This window comes from Camelina sativa, chromosome 6, assembly GCF_000633955.1.
Source record: "Camelina sativa cultivar DH55 chromosome 6, Cs, whole genome shotgun sequence".
Lineage (NCBI taxonomy): Eukaryota > Viridiplantae > Streptophyta > Magnoliopsida > Brassicales > Brassicaceae > Camelina > Camelina sativa.
In genome coordinates, this window is record NC_025690.1 from 6,340,873 (window position 1) to 6,349,134 (window position 8,262).

Consider the following 8,262-nt stretch of genomic DNA (forward strand, 5'->3'; position numbering starts at 1 on the left):
AAGACTCCACCGAGTGGAGAATGCACGAGAGAAGCCAGCTCGACCAGCCACTCGACCGAGCACTGGTCGAGTTGACCGAGCCGTTGACTGCTTTGACTTTTTGTATTTTTAGGGCTTCCACCTCACCTCCTATATAAGGCCCTTGTACCTGCAGCCACCAAAGAGTCCAGCTTTTTAGAGAGTCTAAAACCTAGTTTTTACCTTTTTTAGATTTTATTCCTTTTGCACTTTTTTTTTTTTTTAGATTTTGTACTTGTTTGAGAGAGAAAGACTAGATTCTTATATTTTGTTTGTTTCATAACTTTCAAAGTATTAAGATTTCGAGTTTTATTCCTTCATCAATATTGTAGATCTCTGTTTCATCTTTCTAATGATGCAAGTTTCATTATTTTCTGGGTTTTTGACATATTTCACCATGTGTTCTTGTGAGTAGTTTGTTTAGGACCTTGAGGATGGGTTAGGCTGGGTTGATCTTGTGGTTTGTTTGATTTGGTCAAGCTTGATTGTTGTAGATCTCTTCTAGGCTAGATGATCTTAATGCTGATCCTATATCTGAGAGGGTAGGGTTTGATTTCAAGCATCTTAGCATCACACCAATGTCTAAGGAGCATAGATAAGGCTAGATCTAGAGCTTACCATTAGGCTTGCTAAGAGATTAGGAGTCTTGTTTGGTTTGAGATGTATTGCTTAATGCCTGCTTGTGTAGATTCTTTTCTTTGTGAGAACAAGTCTAGAATTGCATAGGTTTGATTGTTTCTTGCCATGAGAGTGGATTAAACATGTATTAGAATAGTATGTCTAGAGATCAGCTCAATGTTTGCTTGAGATTTGTTGACCAAGTTAGATAACCACAATGATTAGCTCAGCCCATGAATCCCTCCTCAAGGCCTTCTTTGTTTATTGAAATCTTAGTCTAAATATCATTGCTTGCTTGTTGTTTGATTGGTTTTAGCATTGCTCTGTTTTTCTTGTGTTGCTCTGTTTTCACGTTTAAGTCTAGCTCGACCACGTACTCGACCTACACTCGGTCGAGTGCTGCTCGAGTTCATCCCCAGAACTTGTGTTTTTTATTTGTGATTGTCTTGTTTCATTCCTGTTTCATTTCCATTGCATTCACGTAGTTTCCTGTTCATTACTTGTCTTGCATTAGTTCATTAGCATAGTTTCTATCTTTGTTCTAGTTTCATTATAGCTTCAAGTTGTTTGTTCTGTTTGCATTTAGTATCCTGTTCTAGTTGTTTTTACTTTCTGCATTTCATATCTCATTTTAGGATTGTTAGTGACAAACAATCTTTACAATTGGCTTGACTTAGACTCATATGCACATCTTAATTGTTCACAATCACTCAGATAGGATTGACACCTCTTATACTACAACTTCATAAGGGGAATTGAAACACCCTGACTTCTATTCATTCCATACATCATTCATTCACCACACCACAAAGAAAGTCAGTTTCAATTTGGCGCCGTTGCCCATTTAAGTGTGTTTTGTGACATTTAGGATCATTATTAGTCTAAGATTAAGTTCGTTTAAACACTTGTAAAACCTTTAACAAAATTATCCTCATGTATGTCTTGGATAAGGCGATCAACTGCTAGGTCATCTTTTTGATCTGGCCACGTATGAAAAGCTCGCGTACATCATCCTTCATAACCATTTTAGTCACATGCAGCTGTAACATAAGAGAATATGAGACCCATCAGTAAACAATAACTCAGCCATCACTAAATCATAACTCATCAATCACTAAACTATAACTCAGCCATCACTACACAATAACTCAGCCATCACAAAATTATAACTCAGCCAGTACTAAACAATCACTCAACCAGATATAAACCTTACCTCACCAAGCGCTCTGATCTCTTCAGCAATTATGGTTTTTAGTGTTGAACGTGTACGGTTTCCACCCCATCGAAGCAACGGTATGCCACCATTTTTTTCTTTTTATGCAGCCCCAAATCGTTCTCCAAAGATTTGGACTGATTCATACGCCCAAGCCTGTAACACGGGTGTAAAACCACTAAGGGTGTACGAGTTTCCTGTAGGATTCAACATCTTTATAGAATCAACAAGAGCTTCAAATGTTGACCGACCCCACAGATAAGTCTTCACGGCTTCATCATCAAAAACTTTTTTTGCACTTTCAAATGGTATTCTAGACTTCTAATGGATGACATAAAGTCCAATGGCTTGAAAACAAAACAGCCCCAACCATTTATGGTGATCAGGGTTTGTCCATGACCGGCACACTTTCAGTCCTTCCATGAGTTCATTTAATGATGGACCTTTCCCACCAGACACTTTCAAAAGTCTGAAGAACTCTTTGTGTTCCTCTTCAAGTTCCAACCGTTCAGTAGGCATTGGGTCTAAGTTTAACCCCGTGACATTAGCCAATTCATTCAACCCAAACCTGATAGGTTGACCACCGACGACAAACCAAAGCTCCTTCTTATGTACCCTTAACTGGTTACATAGTAGGAAATGTACAACCTTTCCAGACCAGACGAATTGGCTATCAACTAGCTTAGAGATTATTCCAATAGGTACTTTCTTCGCTTCATCCCACGCATCTTGTCCTATTGATTCCCTGATCGCAGGGAATTCTCCCATCCTGAAATTGGTATTAATTTGCTTACTATATAGAATAGACTTCATTTCTGGCCAAAGTCTTGAGGGGTAATCCCTTGCTTGTTCTTCAGAAATATCCTTAGCCATCTGATAAATATAATTCAGCAGTAAAGCATAAAATAAGTCAGCCATAACATATGACAAACTCAGACGCAATGCATATAATAAATCCGCCACAAATACATAACTCAGCCGTAAAGCATAAGATAACCCAGTCCCAAATTCATTGTTTAACCATTGCTCACCCACATCAACAAACAAACTCAGCCATCGAATCGAATATATCTAACAAATAAAGAGGAAGACACATACCGAAACTCGAAGACGAGACGGCTTAGACGGAAACAAACAAGACAGCGACGATGAAGAGAGAAAGAGCGAATGAGAATATCGAGCGAGGACGGTGAGAGGTAACGTCGAGAGAGTAAAGAAAGACCGATTATCGCCGGCGGAATTAGGGTTCGTCGAGAGAGAGAGAGAGAGAGATTTCGCCAAGAGAGAGTTTTTTTTTTGCGGTTTGTGAACAGTTAAAAACTGTTCACTTTCCCTCTCATTAAAATAAACAAAGAAACTGTCGATTCTGGAAAGATAACTCAGCCGTCATAAACGATATCTCAAGCAATCCTGAAATTAGAATGACTAAATAACCGACTAAACCGAACCGAACCGAAAAGTAATTTTTCCCAATTTGGTATTTTTGTATTGGTATGTTTGCTTACTTTCGGTTATATTCCGCTTACTTTCGGTTATATTAGGCTAATCTACTTAATTACAATATATTTTGGGTCATTTATGGTTATATATTAATCTAACCGACCCATAACCAGAAATAACCAAAAATTAATTTCAAATTTTTTAAAAAATATCCAAATGGTAATCATATTAGTATATCAATATTACCACCTTAAACCAAACACATTAGATACAAAATCAAACTGTTAAATTAAAAACAAATAATGTTACTCATCTAAACCCTACATATCAAACCCTAAACCCTAACCCTAACCCTAACCCTAACCCCTAAACGTCATGTTTTGGTATGTTTGACAAATTTTGATCAGAATGTATAAAAATCACTCTTTCTCTATAATTATTATTTTTTATTGGTTATAATAATAGTAATATTCAGTTTTCCATTCTAAATTTAAAATTTGAGTTATAATAATCTTATTTTACAAATATCTCATAACCTAGCCGTTTATGTCAATAACTCAGCCACTACTTTGCCAAATTACTGGGCCCTTTTTTAATTAAAAAAAATCTAAAATTTGAATTCAAATTTTTGAAGTCCTTTTTTTAATAATAAATCGTTTAAAATATATTTATTACGCGTGTGGATGATAACAAGAAACATAATTATTGTTTTCGTCTCCCCAACAACACTTTTTGTATTCCCGAGCGGGTATATAATAAATTAATATGGTCGTTGAATAACTCAGCCATAACACCATTATTATGGCCGTTGCGTAACTCAGCCGTAACATTGTTGTCAATTTAACAACTGACTATCCTAAGTCAGTCGTGTAAAGAACACAACTCAGCCTTCACGTATATAACTGTTGAACGACGTCGTTCGATATATTGTTTTTGTATAAATTATGGGATTTGTTGTGATTTATTGCTATAGTAATCGAGATCGAGTCAAGATGATGGCGCATAGAGATATCTACGGCGGCAACTCCAGGGCTGATAAGAAAACTCCTTCTGAAGCTCTAGCTGAGATAGATCTCTGGACTATCTTAAATTTCAAACCATTATCTTAATATTGTGTTTGTGGAACTGTAGGAGCTGAATCGTAATGAAATAAATATGAAAATGAGGTACGGCGAAATTCGGAGGAGTGACAAGGACGTTCCAATCGGGTGTAGTTGCGGTGCGGTGCTTCTCGTTGCCACTTCTAATGATCCTAGCACGAGAGGAGAACGTTATTTCAGTTGTCCATATGACATCACAGATGTAAAGATTTTTGTACTCTTATTTTTGAGTTTTGTGTTCTGCTTCTGATTTTTTATTTAGTGTAATATGAATTATGTACTATTTGTAAGGGTCCCAGTCAAGGTTGCGGTTTCAGGAAGTGGTGGACTGATGCATTGCGCGAAGAGTTTAGGCTTATTCAGGAGGAGAAGAATGAGATGAAGAAGGACTTGGATGCAGCCAAGAAGCGCATCGAGATTCAAGAAGAAACGATCTTGAATATAGAAAAAAAATATGACGCGCTGTAGAAGAAGTTTGAGAGCTTGAACAAGTATCTGTGATATTAGTCAAGCTCCGTTGTATTATTTTTTATTTGGAATTGATATGAACTTTCTATATTGTGGTGTTTTATCAATCTGTTTTAATAACTCAGCCGTCATAAACGATATCTCAGGCAACCCTCAAATTAGAATGTCTAAATAACCGAACCAAACCGAACAGAAATTTTTTTCCCTCAATTTGGTATTTTTGTATTGGTATGTTTGGTTAATTTCGGTTATATTCGGCTTACTTTCGGTTATATTCGGCTTACTTTCGGTTATATTAGGCTAATCTACTTAATTACAATATATTTTGGGTTATTTATGGTTATATATTAATCTAACCGACCCATAACCGTATATAACCAAAAAAAATTTTGTTTTTTAAAAAAATATTCAAATGATAATAATGTTAGACTTCTCCATATTACCACATTAAACCAAACACATTAAAACACATTAGAACCAAAACCCAAAAAAAAAAATGTTACTCATCTGAACCCTACATCTCAAACCCTAAACCTTAACCCTAACCCTAACCGCTAAACGACATGTATTGTATGTTTTACACATTCTGATGAGAATGTGTAAAAATCAATTTTTCTCTATAATTATTACTTTTTATTGGTTATAATAATGGTAATATTCATATTTCAATTGTACATTTAAATATTGAGTTATCATAATGTATAATTACAAATATTTCATAAGTCAGTCGTGTAAGTCAATAACGCAGCCATCACTTAGTAATTTTGTCGGAATTTTTTTATTTTTTATTCGAATTTTGAGTTCAATTTTTTAATTATTTTGTATAATATATTGTGAAAAAGCTAACTTTATAAATTTTTTACGCGTGTGGATCTGAGCAGACACAGAATTATTGTTTGGGTTTCCCCAACAACACTGTTTGTAATATCGAGGCAAGACACGAAAGACCAAACGAAGCCGTACCAAATACATAACTCAGTCATAACTCAGCCGTACGAAGTACATAACTCAGCCGTACAAAGTACATAACTCAGCCATAACATATATGTTTATTTAATATTTAATTATAACTCAGCCGTGTGAAGTACATAACTCAGCCGTAACATTGAAAAGATTCTAAACAAAGGACTTTCTTATCTAAGTACAATTCCTACCAAAAGAAATCCAAATGTTTTCAATATCCAAGTACAATTTTTACCAAAAGAAATGCAAATGTTTTTACATATCCAAGTACAAGTCCTACCAAAAGAAATACAAATGTTTTCTGCGCAAACTGATTCATAAAATCAGGTGCCTCATCGTAGATTTCTGCTGCCATTTTAACACGTAGAGCCTGGATATTTGGATCACAGATGCCATCGAAAGACACACCAAGCGCTAGACATTCTATCAACTTTAAAGCGTACATGCCACAGTCACCAACCTGTACGTTTTGCGGGACCTTGGAGACAGTCCTCCTCCTGAAGGTAAACTGTTTGTACGTAGGTGTATGATATTCGTGAGGAACGTTCTCGTTCATCATTGTTGGTATCATCCGCGTAAACGCCCTACAAGCATTCAATATTTTTTTCCTCACTTACTTTGGTTACTTGTCCGACGATGTTATCATAGCAATCAATATGCCTTCTGATGAGATCCATGTGCAGCACCACCCAGTGATCGCCTCCAGTTTGTGTAGTAATATACAGGTGATCCACATCTTCAATCCAGCTCAAATTAGTCTTTTCATCTGAAGGTACTAATCCTTTCACTAAATCTTCAAAACTATTGCTAGTTAATTTAAACAGCTTGGGTTTAATCTCGAACTGAGCATAGTTATGCACCATCATACTACTGAAACACGGGTCTATAAACGCAATGCATTTGTTGTGATATGGGAAGGGATCTCGGTTGTACCTTTTCCTAAGGAGTCTCATAAACGCGACCAGGTGCTGTAAAAAAGGTAACAGAGTAAAGAACAACAACTCAGCCACTATGTTTTAAATAACTCAGACATCGACAATAATAACTAAGACATTAAGATAAACTTACTTTATCAGTAAGCCACCCATATGTACCATAATTTTCTGGCCTCACTGGCCAGTCCTTTCGTTCGGTGATTAGCTTCCTATAGAATTCAATTTCGATTCCGCCTTTTGTTAACGGAATATTCCTAACAAACAAATAAACACAAGTTAATATAATGTTAACAAGCTGTGATTAACTTGTTAAGAAAAAGGGTCTAAAGGGTCATACTCGGTGCTCTTAAGGAACTCATAAAGTTTCTGCAACTTGACCGGATCAACAGGTGCCAGAGGATCATATATTCCAGGTCCAGGTACACAGTTCTTCCTCATGCACGTCAGTCTGTTGTCTCCAATATAAGGAAAAATCCTCGCTTGTGTAGCTTGTTGTGTATTCAATGCACTTCCATCCGGGGACAGCTTAACACTCTCCAGCCTAAAAGCTTTAATTCTATCAAGTCAAATCTTTTCCTCCTCATCATCCTCAGATTCAGGTTCAAGTTTGTTGGGTTCAGCAATATACTCGGCTGTCATATCACATACACATTCTGCATCAGCTTCTGCACCAGATTCTGCATCAGCTTCTGCATCAGCTTCTACACCAGCTTCTCCCTTATTCAAACCTACATATGGTACAATAGCCAACGACCTAATAGCAGTGGGATTTTAGGCTTTCTACCTCTACCTTTTTTCTTTTCCTGAATGTCTCCAGCCGCAGCTACTTCTTCGGCCTTCTTTGCCGCAGCTACTTCTTTGGCCTTCTTTGCAGCCGCCTCTAACTCTTTGGCATTTCTCCTCGTGAAAGGCCTTGTTATCGTATCAGTTGGTTTCTTAGCAGCTGGAGACTTCTGAAAGAAATCAATAGGATTATCAAAATCATCCATCAGATTCTTACTGATCCCATCCAAACCACTACCATCAACAGATTTCTTTTCATGTATAACATAGCGAAGACAATTAACGATAATGATAACTCAACCTAAATATTCAGGAAAATCAGCCATAAATATATCATAAATCAGACATTACCGGAGGACTGTTGTCAGAGTAGTTTTGTTGCATTTTTCCTGCAACTGCTGGTGGACCTTTTGGTGTCAACAGTTTATCCCGAAGGTCTTCTGGTAACAGGTTCTTTATTTTGAAAATTTTATACGCAGATGTCGTGTCTATCGTAGGTCCCGTGTTTTGGCCAGTTTGTCCAACACCCATGGAAAGCACGTGATCTTTCATCTGTTTGAAATCACGATCAAAAGATCCAAACCTGGTTTCCATCATTTCATTCATCTTCTTTTCAAACCTGGTTTCCAAACTATCTCCAATCTTCTTCTCCAGATCAAAAGGCATATTGGCAATGCTTGTATCAAGGGTGTCAAACCTTGAGTTTAACCTAGACACCAAGTTA